The sequence below is a fragment of the Symphalangus syndactylus genome, chromosome 1 (assembly GCF_028878055.3).
Source record: "Symphalangus syndactylus isolate Jambi chromosome 1, NHGRI_mSymSyn1-v2.1_pri, whole genome shotgun sequence".
Lineage (NCBI taxonomy): Eukaryota > Metazoa > Chordata > Mammalia > Primates > Hylobatidae > Symphalangus > Symphalangus syndactylus.
Genome location: NC_072423.2, coordinates 142,082,509 through 142,100,521, shown reverse-complemented (window position 1 = coordinate 142,100,521; position 18,013 = coordinate 142,082,509).

Here is an 18,013-nt window from a genome sequence, read left to right as displayed (position 1 = left end):
TTGTTTTTTGAAACTGAGTCTTGCTCTGTCACTCAGGCTGGAGTGCAGTGGCACGATCTCTGCTCACTGCAAGCTCTGCCTCCCGGGTTCACACCATTCTCCTGCCTCAGCCTCCCAAGTAGCTGGGACTACAGGCCCCTGCCACCACACCCGGCTAAGTTTTTGTACTTTTAGTAGAGACGGGGTTTCACCATGTTAGCCAGGATGTTCTTGATCTCCTGACCTCGTGATCCGCCCGCCTCGGCCTCCCAAAGTGCTGGGATTAGAGGCATGAGCCACCGCGCCCAGCCATTTTGTCTGCTTTGTTACCGCTACTTCTTCACAGCCTGGAGCAGTGACCAACAGGTGGTGGGTATTCCTGAATATTTCTCAAATGAATGAACTAATTGCCTCTTGCTTCTCTTTCACTGTGCGAAGTGCTTTGTGTAAGACGTGTATTTGAACACTCTTGGCAATTCCATGAGGCAGATGTTATTTGGAGGAATTACAATGTGCGCCCTTGGGCCCACAGCAATGTTTTAGAGTCCTCATCAGGGCAAGGTCGGTTGGATGTTTCCCAAAAGGTTTCACAGGGCAGTGTTCCTCACTTTGGTAAATTTACTCTGGACCAAGGTGTGTGGACTTTGGCCTTGCTGGATCAGAAACACTTTTTCAAATTGCCAGCGTATTCATTAACAGTGAGAGAGAAAACTGCCCAATGAACAGTCGTGAACACCACATGCTGAGTATATTCCTTTCTGTGAAGTCAGACCCACATGGGAAGCCAACCCAACAACAGCACCACCACAAGACTGCAGCATTCATCTCTACTTCAGGACTTTCCCACCCAAAGCTCAGCCCAAGTCAAAGCTCCCTCTGCTTTGGGCAGAGCTTGGAGAGAGAGCTGATTCATCTCCTTTGTTCCTGTTTTCATTCTCCATGCTTCTCTGTCGTGCTCTGTGCCCCAAGACCCCAGCCTTTACAGATTGCCTCCTGGGTTTATTTCTTTTGACTTCTGGTCGGACACCAGTGGGAGGCACCAGCAAGGGAGTTGATGAACAGGAAGAGAAGGAATAGCGATATTTCCCCAAACTTCCCACTGCAGGTTCATCAATTTGGCAGTGGCTATTTTCATGTACAGCCAAGCTCTATCTAGCCAGGTCCAGTGATGTCGTTTCTCCTTTCAAGCCTGAGGCAGCAGTGGAGGAGGGGATAGCTCCCAAGTGTGCAAAAGCCATGGAGGTTCCACCATCTCTTGTTGGTTCTCTTAGCCCTATCCACACCTTTGTTAACCTCCTTTTGAAACTCTCTTCAATTAATCTTTTAGTGTGCTATCTGTTTTCTATCAGCACCCAGACTGATGCAATGTCACTGCCAGGGATTGACTTGAAGACTTTCCACTATCTGTACTTCAAAGATTAATCAACTCACCAACTCGTCTATGAACTAGTGCTTTTCTTGAGCTGTGCTGTCCAACGGAGCTTTCTGTGATGATGGAAATGTCCTCGATCTACGTTGTCCCACTAGCCACATTCTTATTGGACACTTAATATGTGACCGGTGAGACTGGGGAACTGAATTTTTAACTTTGTTTAAATTTACTCAATTTTAGTTTAAATAGCTACAGGTGACCACCATACTAGATGATGCAGGTCTGGCCATGTCATCAGTCAAGTACTGTTGACCTGGTAGTTATTTTTCCTTCAAACGACATATCTGTGTCTCATAATTTATGGGAGCAGTCTTCCTAATTTCCAAGATATTGATGGAAAACTCACTGTAGCCCCCAGGAATTACAACAATATTACCTAGAGAGATTAAGCAACTTGCCAGCATGGGCTGCAGGACAATACTTATGACAGCGTTAGTTAAACAAGAGAACAGTGTTACACAGGAAACTATTTCATGGGGTCCCTGTTTCTGTAGGAGAAGTGGAACAAAACTTTCCCCCTTCATCCCGATAGCAAAGAATTCGGCAGCAAGCTAACAATATCACAGTAGCATGTAAGTTCCTGGCGGGTAGTGACTTGCTGATAGTGAATTAGGAAGAGGAACTGGCCATGCACTGGGCAGGCTTTCTCCTCCTCCTTGGAACCAGCTGTCTGTAGGAAGCCTGCAATCAGCTCTGCTCCTCCATCAGGATACAGTATAGGGAAGGTTGCCAGGTGGAGAGCCTGAGGTGTGGGTGTGTCTGATCCAGGGACTCAGTGCCCAAATGCCTTCTGGTCAGCAGATACAGACTGTGCCCTAGCATTTATCAGTAATAAAAGGGTCATCTAGGTGTTCCATCTGCTTTCCTCTTGTCTAATCTTTTAAAATTTTACTTTAGTAGCTTTAAGGGTACAAGCAGTTTTTGGTTACATTGGTGAATTATGTAGTGGGGAATTCTGATGTATTAGTGTCACAAGAGTAGTGTACCTTGTACTGAATATGTAGTTTTATATCCCTCACCTCTCCACCCTCCCTACTTCTGAGTCTCTAAAGTCCATTATACCATTCTGTATGCCTTTGCATACCCATAGCTTACCTCCCACTTTTATGTGATAATGTGTGGTATTTGGTTTTCCATTCCCGAGTTACTCTACTTAAGATAATGATTAACTCCATCCAAGTTGCTGCAAAAGACATTATTTCATTCTTTTTTAGGTCTGAATAGTATTCCATAGTGTATATATACATTTTCTTTATCCACTCGTCAGTTAATGTGCACTTAGGTTGGTTCCATATCTTTGCAAATGTGAATTGTGCTGTGATAAACATACACGTATGGGTGTCTTTTTTAATATAATAATTGACTTCTTTTTCTTTGGGTAGATATCCAAGTAGTGAGATAGCTGGATAGAATGGTAGATCTACTTTTAATTCTTTGAGAAATCTCCATGCTGTTTTCCACTGAGGTTGTACTAATTTACATTCCCACCAGCAGTGTGTAAGTATTCACTTTCACCACATCCACACCAACATCTATTATTTTTTGAGTTCTTAGTAATGGCCATTCTGGCTGGGGTAAAGTGCTATCCCATTGTGGTTTTAATTGGCATTTCTCTGTAGATTAGTGACGTTGAGCATTTTTTATACGTTTGATAGCCATTTGTATATCTTCTAGAAATGTCTATTCATGTCATTTCCCACTTAATGGGATTGTTTGTTTTTCTTGCTGATTTGATTGAGTTCACTGTAGATTCTGGATGTTAGTCCTTTGTCAGATGCATAGTTTGCAAATATTTTCTCCCAGTTTGTGGGTTGTCTATTTACTTTCATGACTATTTGTTTTGCTGTGTAGAAGCTTTTTAGCTTAATTAAGCCCCATTTATTTATTTTGATTGTTGTTGCACTTGATTTTGGCATCTTAGTCCTAAGTTATTTGCATAGGCCAATGTCTACAAGAGTTTTTCCTAGGTTTTCTTCTAGAATTTTTATAGTTTCAGGTCTTAGACTTAAGTCTTTATCCATCTTGAGTTGATTTTGTATAGATGAGAGATAGGCATCAGGTTTCATTCTTCCACATATGGCCATCCAGTTTCCCCAGAATCATTTATTGAATAGAGTGTACTTTCCTCGATTTGTATTTTTGTGTGCTTTGTCAAAGATCAGCTGGTTTTAAGTATTTGGCTTTATTTCTGGGTTCCCTATTCTGTTACATTGGTCTATGTATCTACTCTTATATCAGTACCATGCTGTTTTGGTTACTATAGCCTTGTAATATAATTGAACGTTGGGTAATGTGATGCTTCCAGATTTGTTCTTTTTTCTTAGGATTGCTTTGGCTATTCAGGCTCTTTTTTGGTTCCATACGAATTTTAGTATTGTTTTTCCAGTTTTGTGAAAAATGATGTTGTTATTATGATAGGAATTGCATTGAATCTGTAGATTTGTTTGGGCAGTATGGTCATTTTCACAGTATTGATTCTTCCAATCCATGAGCATGGGATGTATTTCCATTTGCTTGTGTCATCCATGATTTATCTCAGCAGTATTTTGTAGTTTTTCTTATACAGATCTTTCACCTCCTTAGTTAACTATATTCCTAGATTTGTTTTTTGTTTGTATCTAATATGAAAGAGATTGAATTCTCAATTTGATTATCTGTTTGGTGATTGTTGGTGTATAGCAATGCTATTGATTTTGTAGCCTGAGACTTTACTGAATCATTCATCAAATTTAGGAGTCATTTGGAGGAGTCTTAGGGTTTTCTAGGCATATGATCATATCATCACCAAACAGAGATAGTTTGACTTCCTGTTTTCCAATTTGGATGCTTTTATTTCTTTTGCCTGACTGTTCTGGCTAGGACTTTCAGTACTATGTTGAATAGAAGTGGTTAAAGTGGGCATCCTTGTCTTATTCCAGTTCTTAAGAAGACGGCTTTCCACTCTTCTTCATTCAGTATGATGTTGCCTGTGGGTTTGTCAAATATGGCTTTTATTATCTGACGCATGTTCCTTCTATGCCTAGTGTTTTGAGGGTTTTTATCATAAAGTGACGCTGGATTTTATTGAATGCTTTTTCTGTGTCTATTGAGATAATCAGATAGGTTTTGTTTTTAATTCTGTTTATGTGGTGGACCATATTTATTGTATAGTGTATATTGAACCATCCCTGCATTCCTAAGATTAAATCCACTTGATCATGGTGAATTATCTCTTTGATGTGCTGTTGGATTCACTATGCTAGTATTTTGTTGAGGATTTTTGCATCCATGGTCATCAGGGATATTGGTCTGTAGTTTTCCGTTTTTGTTATGTTCTTTCCTAACTTTGGTATCAGGGTGATACTGGCTTCATAGAATGAATTAGGGAGGATTCTGTCTTTCTCAATCTTTTGGATTCATTTCAGTGGGATTGATGCCAATTCTTCTTTGTATGTTTGGGAGAATTTGGCTGTTAATCCATCTGGTCCTAGGCCTTTTTTTGTTGTTGGCAAATTTTTTATTACCGATTCAGTCTCACTGCTTGTTATTGACCTACTCAGGAGTTTATTTTTCCTTGATTCGAGCTATGAGGATTGTATGTTTCCAGAAATGTATTCATTTCTTCTAGATTTTCTAGTTTGTGTGCCTAAAGGTGTTCATATTTGTCTCAAAGGATCTTTTGCATTTCTATGGTTTTAGTTGTAATGTTTCCACCGAAACAAAAACAATCCAAACCCAAAAGTAGCAGGAGGAAGGAAATAGCAAAGATCACAGCAGAACTAAATGAAATTGAAACAAAAAAATACAAAAGATCAATGAAATGAAACATTGGTTTTTTTGAAAAAACAAACAAAATTGATAGATTATTAACTAGATTAACCAAGTAGAAAGAAGATGCAAATAATCTCAATTAGAAACAATTGCAACTAAATTGTTTAGGAGCTAGGACTATAAAATCATCTAGGAGCATATTGTTCAATTTCCATATGTTTGTATAGTTTTGATGGTTTCCTTTAGAACTGATTTCTAGTTTTAGTCTGCTGTGGACTGAGAAGATACTTAATATAATTTTGATTTTTTAAAATTGGCTGACCCTTGTTTTGTGGCCTATCATCTGGCCTACCTTAGAGAATGTTCCATGTGCTGATGAGAATAATGTATATTCTGCAGTTCTTGGGTAGAATGTTCTGTAAATATCTGTTTGGTCTATTTGTCCGAGAGTGCAGGTTAAGTCCAGTGTCTGCATATTGACTTTCCCCCTTGATGATCTGTCTAGTGCCATCAGTAGAGTGTTGAAGTTCCCCACTGTTATTGCGTTGTTTAATTGATCCTTTTATCATTGTATCTTCTTGTATAATTGATCCTTTTATCAGTGTGTAATGTCCGTTTTTGTCTTTTTTTCACCATTGTTGTTTTAAAGTCTGTTTTATTTGATGTAAGAATAGCAACTCCTGCTCACTTTTATTTCCATTTGCATAGACTATTTTTTTTTACTCTTTGACCTTGAATCTGTAAGAATTCTTATGTTTTAGGTGTGTCTCTTGAAGAGAGCACATACTAAGTTTGTGATTTTTAAAATCCATTCTGCCAATCTGTATCTTTTAAGTGGAGTATTTAAACTACTTACATTTAATACTGTTAATATTGAGATGTGAGGTACTGTTCCCAAAATCATGTTGATTTTTATCTAGTTACTTTGTTTTCTTCATTTATGATTGTTTTATAGGCCCTGTAAATTTTAGGCTTTCAAGAGTTTATACTCTAGCGCATGTGAACCTTTTTTTTTCAAGATATTGAACTCTTTTCAGCACTTTTTTTTGTAAGACTAGTTTGATAGTGACAAATTCTCTCTCTATTTGCTCGTCTGAGAAAGACTTCATTTCTCCTTCATTTATGAAACTTAGTTTTGCTGGATACAAAATTCTTGGCTGAGAGTTATTCTGTTTAAGAAGACTAAAGATAGGAGCCCAATCCTTTACAGCTTATAAAATTCCTGCTGAGAAGTCTGCTGTCAGTCTGATAGATTTTCCTTTATAGGTTACCTGATGCTTTTGTCTCACTGCTCTCAGAATTTTTTCCTTCATGTCAACATTAGATAATCTGATGACTATATGCCTTGCTGATGTCCTTCTGCATAACTGTCTCAGTAGTTCTTTGAGCTTCTTATATTTAGATGTCTAAATCTCTAGCAAGGCAAGGGAAGGTTTCCTCAATTATTCCTTCAAATACATTTTCCAAACTTTTTGCTTTTTCTTCTCCTTCTGGAACACCAATGATTCTTAGGTTTGGCCATTTCACATAATCCTGTATTTCTTGAAGACTTTGTTTCCTTCTTTAAATGCTTCTTTCTTTTGCCTGATTGGGTTTATTCAAAAGCCTTGTCTTCAAGCTTTAAAATTATTTCTTCTACTTGGTCTAGTCCATTGTTAAAACTCAACTGCATTTTGTAATTCTCTAATTGTATTTTTCATTTCCGGAAGTTATGATTGGTTTTTCTTTAAAATATCTATCTCTTTAAAACATTTTTCATTCATATCCTGAATTCTTTTAATTTCTTTATGTTGGTTTTCACCTTTATTTTCTATCTCCTTGAATAACTTAATAATCAACCTTTTGAATTTTTTATCTAGTATTTCAAAGATTTCATCTTGGTTTGGATTCATTGCTGATATTTTGGGAAGTGTTATTGAACCCTATTTTTTTCATATTGCCAGAATTATTTTTCTAGTTTCTTCTCATTTGGGTAGACTATTTCTTCTAATCATTTTGAAATTTATTTTTCATTTGACTGTGCTTTAAAAAAATTTCAGTTTTTTTTCCACTTAAGGATGTGGCTTTCATATTTATAGTTTATTGTAACCTAATTTGGCTCTGGGTGCTTCCAGTGGTGAAGATTCTGTATGAGTTCCTTGGCTATAGAGAATCTCTGTGTGATCACATTCTCAGGTGCTAGTTGTAGTAACAATGTACTCTGTGTGTGTGTGGCTTCACTGTCTCTTGTGAGGCTGAAATGGCAGAGGTCTCATGAAGCTTATCACATTGCCCAGTGGTGTGCACTTATTTATTTATTTTCCCCCATTTATTTCTTCACTGGGTTGAATAGTTTAGGCTTCAGGCCAGTAGGCAGTTTCCATGGGTAAAAAGTAGTTGTGGCTAAAGCAGGTGGCTAAACATAACACCCAATGGTGGGCAGAGGCCCCAGACTTGACAGAGGCAGCGGGGGAAGCTCTCAGTGACATGTGTTGAGACCTTTTTGGGGAAAGGATGTGAGCCACTTTAGTTCCCCTACTAGGCCAGCAGGAAGGTGATCCACCTGTCAGTCACACTTCTTACCCAGTGTTCTAGCCATTCAAATCAAACAGGCACCTCTTTTTTCTACAGGAATGTGATGCTCCATGTAGATGGGTCTTGTGACTCTACCACTCATGCAACCTTAAACCTGGATGGCATTCCTCTTATGGGGATGTAGTCACCCTGAAGTGTTACAGAAAGGCTGTCTACAGGTGCACCCATGCTGAGCTCCCATGGGTGAAGCCTCCGCTGTGTCTGCAGTGGTGGGTAAGAGGAAGAAGAAGTCTCCTTTTCCAAGATGCTTCATGAGACTTGGGGCTGCCGGAATGTTAGGGTAGAGCTGCAGACTTTCCCCACTGAGCCCAGGATTCCACTTGTGCCTCTGCTGAAACATTTTGTACGCAGAAAGTTCCAGGACTCAAGGCCTACAGTCTGCATTCTGTTATCCCACAGCGTGCTCCCTTAATGTGGTGCATTCTCCCTTCCCTTCGAAGTAGGAATCCCTGAGAGCCAGACTACTGTGAATCCTGCTGCTTCTCCGGGTCTAGCTGTGCAGTGGGGCTGCCACACTTCAGGCTGGTGCTAGGAGATGTCCACAAAAGATCCAGTGATGTGACCTCTCTTCTAGCCTTCCAGCAACAGGTACCAGCAACAGCTCTGATGGTGTTGGAATGGGAATGATGTAGACTCTGTGAGATTTCCTTCCTTATAAATCACCTTAGTGTGTTGGCCTTCTCAAATGCCAGCTATAGTAGTAATATACTGGTCATGTAGACAGAGTGAAGACTTCCTGGTTAGGCAGGGTGATGCAGGCTTGGGCAATAGCTAAAAAGGCGCAAAAGTCTACTCCTTCCTAGGCACTGTGTTACTGTGCCTGCAAATGTTGTAATGGCGTGTGTTGGTTGCGCTCCAGCTAGGAGGTGGTGCGTGCGTGCTAAAGAATGCCAGTTGCAGTGGTACTGGTGGGATTTGTGCTTGCCTTATTTATCCAGGGGAGTTATTCTGGTGTCTCAGACAATGTGTGGCACCATGGAGCTCTCAAAAGTAACTGTCCTTTATATTAAGCTCCCAGGGTAGGTGGAGGGACAAAATCAGGTGACGCTGGGTCAGGCAAGGCTGTACCCTAGTTTCCCATGTACAGGTGCAAGCAGCGGCCTCAATGGAGATTGCAGGGCAGTTCCCTGGCCACTGAGGTAATAATCCAGGAGGACCAAAGCTGCCTCTGCTGCACAGAAGAATCTGCACAAGGAGTGGGGAGTACCAGGCAGCAGTAAGCCCTATCCAGCTCCCATGTGCTTGGCAAGGCAGGTCTCACACATGCGGTGTTCCACCAGCAGCAGCTAGCTGGGTTTGAGTTAGCCTGCACTCTGAACCCAAAACTGCCCCAGGCTATAAACCTTCCCTATCCAGACAGAAACTGAGGTTTTCCAACTACACTTCTCCTGGTCTGCCTGTGGAACAGCACACTCAGCTCCTGCACCTGTGGCTAAAGCACACATACTGCTTGTGTCTCAGTTCTGGACAAGGGGGCTCATCACCACTCAAGATTATATCACGAATCTCTGTTGGGAGCTTCTCTTAACCTGTGACCACCACCTGAGTTAGCTGGCTGATTTCTGCAAGGTCCCCTATGAGGTAGGATTAAGAATGGCTTCCTTCTGTCCCTGCTGGTGTCTGGGAATGCACAAAAAGCACATCCCGATGCTGCTACTTCTCATACACTCTCTACCGCTTACAAAATCAGCACTGGGCAAGGTTAAGGCCTCACCCCAGGGCCTGGATTGCCAGGCCCCACAGTAGGAGTGAATATCGTGGAGGCAGCGTCTTCCACCTCACGCTGTAGGGACTCACAGTTTTCTGCCTGGCTCATTCATGGTGTAGGCTGCCGCCTTCTGCTTCTTTCAAAGGGTCTGTAGTTTCTTTCCATTGTTTTGTTAAGTTCTTGTGTTGCTTCTTGGAAAAAAGTTCACAGCATAAATCTCTACACACTATTTTGTCTTTCCAAGGGGAGAGGCAGGCTAGCAATGTCTCCAATCTGCCATCTTGGAAACAAAATATTTTCCTCTTGTCTAATTTTTTAATTCTTTCAGAACTTGAGTGGGAAAAAAAAGAGTGGCGCTATTTTGGGGGGACGCTTCAAGAACTCCAATTTAAGAGTTTGGCAAATATTTTCTGATGATGAAACTACCATCTGATAGAGCAGAGGAGGAGATCTATCTAAAGAATCATGTAGACCCAAGAGGAGGCTCTGGCAAGGCAGTGTATACAGGAAATGCAGGAAAAAGAAAATAAGGCAAGACTTATGATCATCATGTATGTGAATTAATCATTGTTCTGATTCCTACCTTACTTATTAGGTATCAATAAATCTGCACGAGGGAAAGCAGTTTGTTTTGTTTCATTGCTGGATTTTTAGCACTTATAATTCTGCCTGGCACGTAGTAGTTCATCAATGAACACTTTTTAAATAAACAAATAAAATGCAATTGCCCGTGGTGGAATTATAGATTTCTTTTACAGGTGACTACACTGAAGCCAAGAGAACTTGATTACCCAGACAGAAACTGCTAATTCATGGCAGAATCCAGGCTTCCTGGACGCTATTAAAATGCTTTTTGCATTATAACATGCTGCTCCTCTGGGTGGCCTCCCACCTATAAGCTCTTGCCAAATTATCTTACCTCTAATCTAATTAACTTTAAAGCTCTTTATTCTCTGACTTTAATGTTTTGGGCTACTCAAGCAAAGTGGTTGCTTTCCCCAAAAAATGACTCTCTGAGTCTGTGCATTTTCTTCCCTCTACCTGGAATAGACAGTGACTCATCAAACCTTTAAATTTCCATTCATAAACCTTCTTGCTTCCAAGAACCCCTTCCTGATCAACCTTATTCATCTTTAGTCATACATTAAGGCGTTTATTTTACCTACTTGTAAATACTTTCATAACTACATTATTTTTACTTAAACTTTAGGTAGAACTGAAAACATATTGGTGTGGGCATCCAGATCTCATCTATTTGCCTTTCTCTGGAAATTGTCACCTAGCTTCATTCCTACCCAAAACACAGGGTGAGCCAACAGCTATGGCTGTACTTGAAGATCCAATCTGCCTGGTCATGGTGATGAATCCAGGTATGAACAGCTGACCCACCCTGGGCTGAGCAGACTGTTTGTTCCAGAAATTGAAAATTCCAAGCTGAGAGACACAGAGGGAAGGAAGGGGATTGGAGGGAGGGAAGGGGATTGGAGCGGGGGAAGGGGATTGGAGGCGGGGAAGGGGATTGTAGCTGAATCTTGTGCACAGCAAGATGCTTGAAAGAAAACCCACAAATTCAGCTTTCTGGAGCTTCCTGGTCTCTGTCGCTTCCGTGGCCTGGTTTTCCACCCTTCTTTGGATTCTACATGTTCCAGCATCACTCCAGTACATTCTTGCTTTTGCAATGGCCAGCTAGAGTTAGTTTCTATGAGTTGCTATAAAAATGAGAAATAATCCACTCTTCTCATTTTGAAGCTAAGAAAACTGAGGCCTGGAGATGACTTGCCCAGAGTAGCTTTCTTTAGGTTTCCTTGGGAGTATCTGCCCTTTCTCTCCCGCTAGCTTGTCATGCACCTCTTCTCTGTCTCTCTCCATGCCTGTATCCTCACCACCCTGCTTGCACACTGGTGAGAATGTGTTTCTCACCCCCCAGCCTGGATTCCCTAATAGCGTTGTATGTTTCATCTCATGCCTCTCTTCACCTGTTTTGAGAGAGTCATTGTATAAAACATTCATTGCCTTTTTGGCCTTTTTGCCCTTGTCTTTCCACAGCCATCTATCATGGGTCATTCATCAAGGTCATGTGTTCACTAGCTTCCAAGCTGAAGTCCAGTTATGTGAAAAGCATTGTTTAGGAACATGATACTGGCTGGGCACAGTGGCTCATGCCTGAATCACAGCACTTCGGGAGGCTGAGGTGGGTGGATTGCTTTAGCCCAGGAGTTCAAGACCAGTGTGGGCAACACAGCCAGACTCTGTCTCAACAACAACAACAACAACAACATAAAAAAATACAAAAATTAGCCAGGCATGGTGGCAGATCCTGTGGTCCCACTACTTGGGAGGCTGAGGTGGGAGGATCGCTTGAGCCCTAGAGGCACATGTTGCAGTGAGCCATGATAGCACCATTGCACTCCAGCCTGGGAAACAGAGCAAGTCTCTTTCTCTGAAAATGAACAACAACAACAAAAAACCAACTAATACTAAAACATAAAACTGTTCGTCATCTGCATTAATATTGCCAAACATCACACCAAAATCCCCAAAATTAAAACCCTTGATCGGGATTCAGTAACAATAGAAGGTTATCGCTGACGCTTCTGGCTCAAAGATTTAGATTTTATTTGCAGGTCTGCCCCTTTGTACAGCTGTGCACAGGACCTGGATTGGGTAGAGACAGCCCTCCTGTAAAGGCCATTCTCAAAGACTTCTAGGTCCACCGAGGTTGGGAAGTGAGGGTGCAACATGGATGGGGATAGAAATGGCCTTCTTTGTAAAAATAATCTAAAAAATACAAATGTAAAGGCTGAGTATTTTATTTTAAATTCTACTGTGGGAAAGATTAGTATATTTGTTTATGGAATTGAATGTCTTTCAGAAACTCATGTTATTCTTTTTTATATGCCCTTTAAAAATAACTATTCCATTATACTCATGAAGATGTGTCATTTAATTTTAACTACAACAGAAATAAAAAGGAGGCTGCACTCACTTGGGGATTAAATAGTTTTCTTCCAGAATAAATTCTGAAATGTTGTTCATCATTTAAAACTTAATGTTTAGGCCGGGCACGATGGCTCATACCTGTAATCCCAGCACCTTGAAAGGCCGAGGCAGGTGGACCACCTGAGGTCAGGAGGTCGAGACCAACCTGGCCAACATGGTGAAACGCTGTCTCTACTAAAAATACAAAAATTAGCCGGACATAGTGGTACACGCCTGTAGTCCCAGCTACTCTGGAGGCTGAGGCAGGAGAATATCTTGAGCCCAGGAGGCAGAGTTTGCAGTGAGCCGAGATCCTGTCACTGCACTCAAGCCTGGGTGACAGAATAAGACCCTGTCTCAAAAAAAAAAAAAATTAATTTTTAGTACCTAATGATAATTTAGTATCTGTATATTTTCTATTCGGTTTGGCAACAATATTTATTAGGTTTTACATGTATTGTGTGCCTGTCTTGATATGTCCTTAAGGAATTTAAAATCTAGATGTACAGCCAAGATTTACACGAGAAACAATCAAACGACCTAAGACAGCATAGATTTACATCCATGAAGGTCAAGAAGCAGAAAATGATTACTATTAATAAATACATTTATGATTTTCAGAGAATTGTTTCCCTTTCAAAAGCGTTATACTGATTGATCATTCAACAATCCAAATTATGAAGTATACTTGATGGAGGCAAAACATTTTGCAATGACTAAAAATTGGTATGCTTCATTCACTACGTCTCTAAGTATTTAAATCAAAGAATACTTTTCAAGTTGTGTTTCATAACCACTCAAACAACACCACTATCCAAGGAAGTTATGAAAGTAAAGAGTCGCCTTGAAAAATTATTTCCCCATGCGATGTCAGTTGAAAAGCCGGTTAGACAGCTTCACTTTCAGACAGGCATGCTGACTTGAAAACACTAAGTGCGGCCAGGCGCGGCGGCTCACGCTTGTAATCCCAGCACTTTGGGAGGCCGAGGCGGGCGGATCACGAGGTCAGGAGATTGAGACCACGTGAAACCCCGTCTCTACTAAAAATACAAAAAATTAGCCGGGCGTGGCGGCGGGCGCTTGTAGTCCCAGCTACTCGGAGAGGCTGAGGCAGGAGAATGGCGTGAACCCGGGAATGGCGTGAACCCGGGAGGCGGAGCTTGCAGTGCGCCGAGATTTGCGCCACTGCACTCCAGCCTGGGTGACAGAGCGAGACTCCGTCTCAAAAAACAAAACAAAAAAAAACAAAAAAAAACCCAAAAAAAACACTAAGTGCTAGCCAGATGCTCACGCCAACAGTGACTCAGAGATATGCTGTTGCTTCATGGCAGGGAGGCCAGCGTTGCTGATAGATTAGATTCTGTGGATGATTCTGTGGATGCCGAGCATACTTTAGGTTTGCAACTTGGCTGACACAAATTCAGGAGGAATGTGAAATGTGACAAAGAAGACTCCGAATCCATTTTTCTTTCTAGGAAGGCAGAAAGCATAATGGTTAAGGACACAAACATGCGAATCTAACAACCTGGATTGATATCCAAGTGCTTCCACTCTTAATCCTGGGCAAGTAACTTCTCTGCCTCCGTTTCCTCATCTGTAACACAGAGATAACAAAAGGTTTACTTTGATGATTAAAAGAATTAAAATACGTTAGATACTCAGTGTTCAGCACATAGTAAATATTCAGTTAGTGTAAGCTTTTCTTGTTTCATGGAAGGCTACTTGAATTGTTTTTCCTCCCCCCAACCCCCACCCCCAGCCTGTGCTGAGAGCAGACTCTTTCTGTTGCCCAGGCTGGAGTGCAGTGGTGAGATCTCAGCTCACTGCCACCTCTGCCTCCTGGGCTCAAGCAATTCTCCTGCCTCAGCCTCCCGAGTAGCTGGAACTACAGGCTTGCACCACCATGCCCGGCTAATTTTTATACTTTTGGTAGAGACAGGGTTTCGTCATATTGTTCAGGCTGGTCTCAAATTCCTGACCTCAGGTAAACTGCCCGCCTCGGCCTCCCAAAGCGCTGGGATTACAGGTGTGAGCCGCCGCACCCGGCCTTGAATAGTTTCTTAAAGGATACACCAATTCACATAGAGCAGTGGTCTCTGAACTCTTTTCCTCAATCCCATATCCAGTTGTACGAAGAAGCTGGAGAGAAAAAAAGGGGTGAGGAATGAGAAAGTCCACGTGGATATATGCTGCACACCAGTTACATGTCGCTTACACCTGCATGGAAGCCGACATTGTGTTGTCTGTCTATGCCAAGGGATCTAGAAACACACACACCTCAAGGCAGATGGAGGTAATAAACTGTGGATTGAAGTAATAAGCTGTGATCATTATGTCCATCTTCTTTCTTTCTTTTTTTTCTTTTTTTCTTTTTTTTTTTTTTGAGATAGAGTCTCGCTTTGTCGCCTGGGCTGGAGTGAACTGGCACAATCTTGGCTCACTGCAAGCTCTGCCTCCCGGGTTCATGCCATTCTCCTGCCTCAGTCTCCCGAGTAGCTGGGACTACAGGTGCCTGCCACCATGCCCAGCTAATTTTTTTTTTTTTTTTTGTATTTTTAGTAGAGATGGGGTTTCACCATGTTAGCCAGGATGATCTCAATCTCCTGACCTCATGATCTGCCCGCCTCCGCCTCCCAAAGTGCTGGGATTACAGGTGTGAGCCACCACACCCGGCCCATTCTGTCCATTTTCTTAATTTCAAAGTATACAGTAGTCAGAGGACAAAATTAGAGCCAGGCAAAGAGAGAAGAGGGAGCAGACTCCCAGGGAGATAAGAGGAGAGGATACTTCATTCATGTTTTGAGTGTTTAAATCCATCCTGTCATGTGTGGGGTTTCAGGTAACCACTTTGGGGAGAGAAGGTGATGGGCAGGACGTTTAAAGTCTGAGTGATGTTTTTGCCCTAATAATCCTGGTCTTCTGCAATAGGAGCCTGGGAGAAACCTATTAAAATCTTTGCTTGATGAATCGATTTTTAGTCCCTTACCCACAGGACTAAAAACTTGAGGGCAGAAGCTTCTCTATCTTGCTTTTTCACATATTCCCCTACCAAGCACTGTGCTTAGAACATACTAGCACTTGACATGTATTTTTTATTTTTACTGTTGAATTTGATCTTAGAAACTTGTCATTGAAAAAATTCACAGCCGGGCACGGTGGCTCACCCTTGTAATCCCAGCACTTTGGGAGGCCGAGGTGGGCGGATCACGAGGTCAGGAGATCGAGACCACGGTGAAACCCCATCTCTACTAAAAATACAAAAAATTAGCCGGGCCTGGTGGCAGGCCCCTGTAGTCCCAGCTACTAGGAGAGGCTGAGGCAGGAGAATGGCGTGAACCCGGGAGGCGGAGCTTGCAGTGAGCCGAGATGGAGCCACTGCACTCCAGCCTGGGTGAAAAAGCGAGACTCCGTCTCAGAAAAAAAAAAAAAAAGAAAAAATTCACACATTTCAGCTCCACATGGGTGCCCATGCATTTGTAACACTTATTTTGAGAGTGGTGGACAACAAGCTGGGAATGCGGGAAGGATTTGGGAAGGCTGCACAGGTGTTGGAATCCCATCACCGTGTCTAATCTCCAAAGCTTCCTGCGCATCAGCTCTCACTAATCACCACTGGCCAATGGGCAGTGGGTCTGACCTCATTTGACCTTTGGTAGACGGCAAAGCAGTTTTAAAATTCATCTAGATGCTGCATCATGAGAAACACAGGAGGGCATTTATATCCTTCCAGATCCTTGATGTGTGTGTGTGCGTGCGTGTGCGTGTGTGTGTGTGTGTGTGTTTTCTGAGACAGAGTCTTGCTCTGTCACTCATGCTGGAGTGCAGTGGTGCAATCATAACTCACTGTAGCCTTAAACTCCTGGGCTCAAGTGATCCTCCCTTGTCACTTTCCCAAGTAGCTGGGACTACAGGCATGAACCACCTCACCTGGTTATTAAGAAAAATTTTTTAGGGTTGGGGTCTCACTACATTGCCCAGGCTAGATAGAGCCTTGTTCCTTTAAGGCTCCAGCAAACTGCCATCACTGTGACACATCAATGCTACGTATAACTGGCCTGTCTGTGGATTTCAGATTAATCTTTAAGAATGAAAATAAAAAGTTAAGTGATTAGAGGAAAATGGCTTTAGTCCAACCGACAGAACCAGAAATTTGTAGTCTTGAGTCATTTCTCACTTCAACCTCAAACCATTAGGTGCCTAATTTGTGAAAGAAGAAAAGACATAGATTGATGACTGGATAAACCTTGTCAGGAGCTGGAAAAACCAGAGTGTTGGCATTATTAAAATCTTTCTCATTTATTGCTCTTTTTCATTTCTCATTTGTTCTTTATTATAAATGTAAACATTTGCTGTAGTTTCGAAACGTATAGAATATGCTTTTAATCACACTTAGATTCTCAGGCTAATTTGTTGTCTGATTCTCACGATTCATGGAAGGGTAGAATTTTGGACTTTTAGATTCCTTTCCTTGCAAGTTTTTCATTATGTAAAGGACATTGGGGCTGGAGAGAGGAGTGACTGAGCCATGGTCACCTTGTTTGTTCTGTTAGAGCCAAGATAGCCTTCAGGTATCCTCACTCCTCTTCCCATTCCTCAACTATTCTTTGTTCTGTTCCAAACAGCCACCCATCTTTCAGTTCCAGGCCATGTCTACCGGCGAATTGAGTTTAGCTTGGAGGGGATCACTTCCAGAACCATCAGTGTTTTAGTTAATGACTAATTCACCACTTCCACAAATGGAGCTGCAAAAAAGTTTCTTCTGTTCTCTAATGAATTTAATTCCCTGCCAAAAACACAGCCACCCCCTAGATGTGGAACAGAAACAAATCCTGACGCTGCCTGTTGTCACACTGAGACCCACATAGGGAAGGGGAGGATCCCTGGCCAGGAAGAATACAGGGTTACATCTCCTGACAGTGCAGGGAGGAGAGGACGGTGGCCTCATGCCAACAGCTGGCATGACCTAGGACAGCAGTTCCCAGGACAGGGGTTCCAAGAAAGTTAACAGAACAGCAGGAACCATTCCATAGGCTGCCCTAGAAAGATCACAGGATTCCCTCAGTTATGGGCTCATGGGTGTAGCCATGGCTCTCATTGACAGTGACCAGTTTATCATGAACTACACAACTCAAAAATAAAAATAGCCCACCAACTATTTCTATCTTAATGAAAGTTATTTGTATGCTTGTAATTCAAACCTAGCATTTGTGCCTACAAAAATTTATACTACTGTGCTGTAACACATTTTTTTGCGTCTTCTTTACACTGTAATGTCTATAGCCTGCAGCCTGTAGAAGGGGAGAGTTTATTAAATAGAGAGGAAAAAATATTTTTACCTGGTGGCATTTACTCTGAGAACCCATATTCTACCTTTGGGAGAAGTTTCCCTGGGGACTCACATGAATACAGACGATTAACGAACATCAAATCAAAATTTTCCTTTGTTAAAATAAATACACATTTAACTTCCCAAGGTTTCTGGCTGTTTGGCCCTTTCGGGGGTCTGAAAGTACTTTGTTTAGCAGCAGATAAAGTGGTCTTCACTGTTCCATTTTCATTTCATAGAAGGAAGGAACACGTGGGTCCCTGTG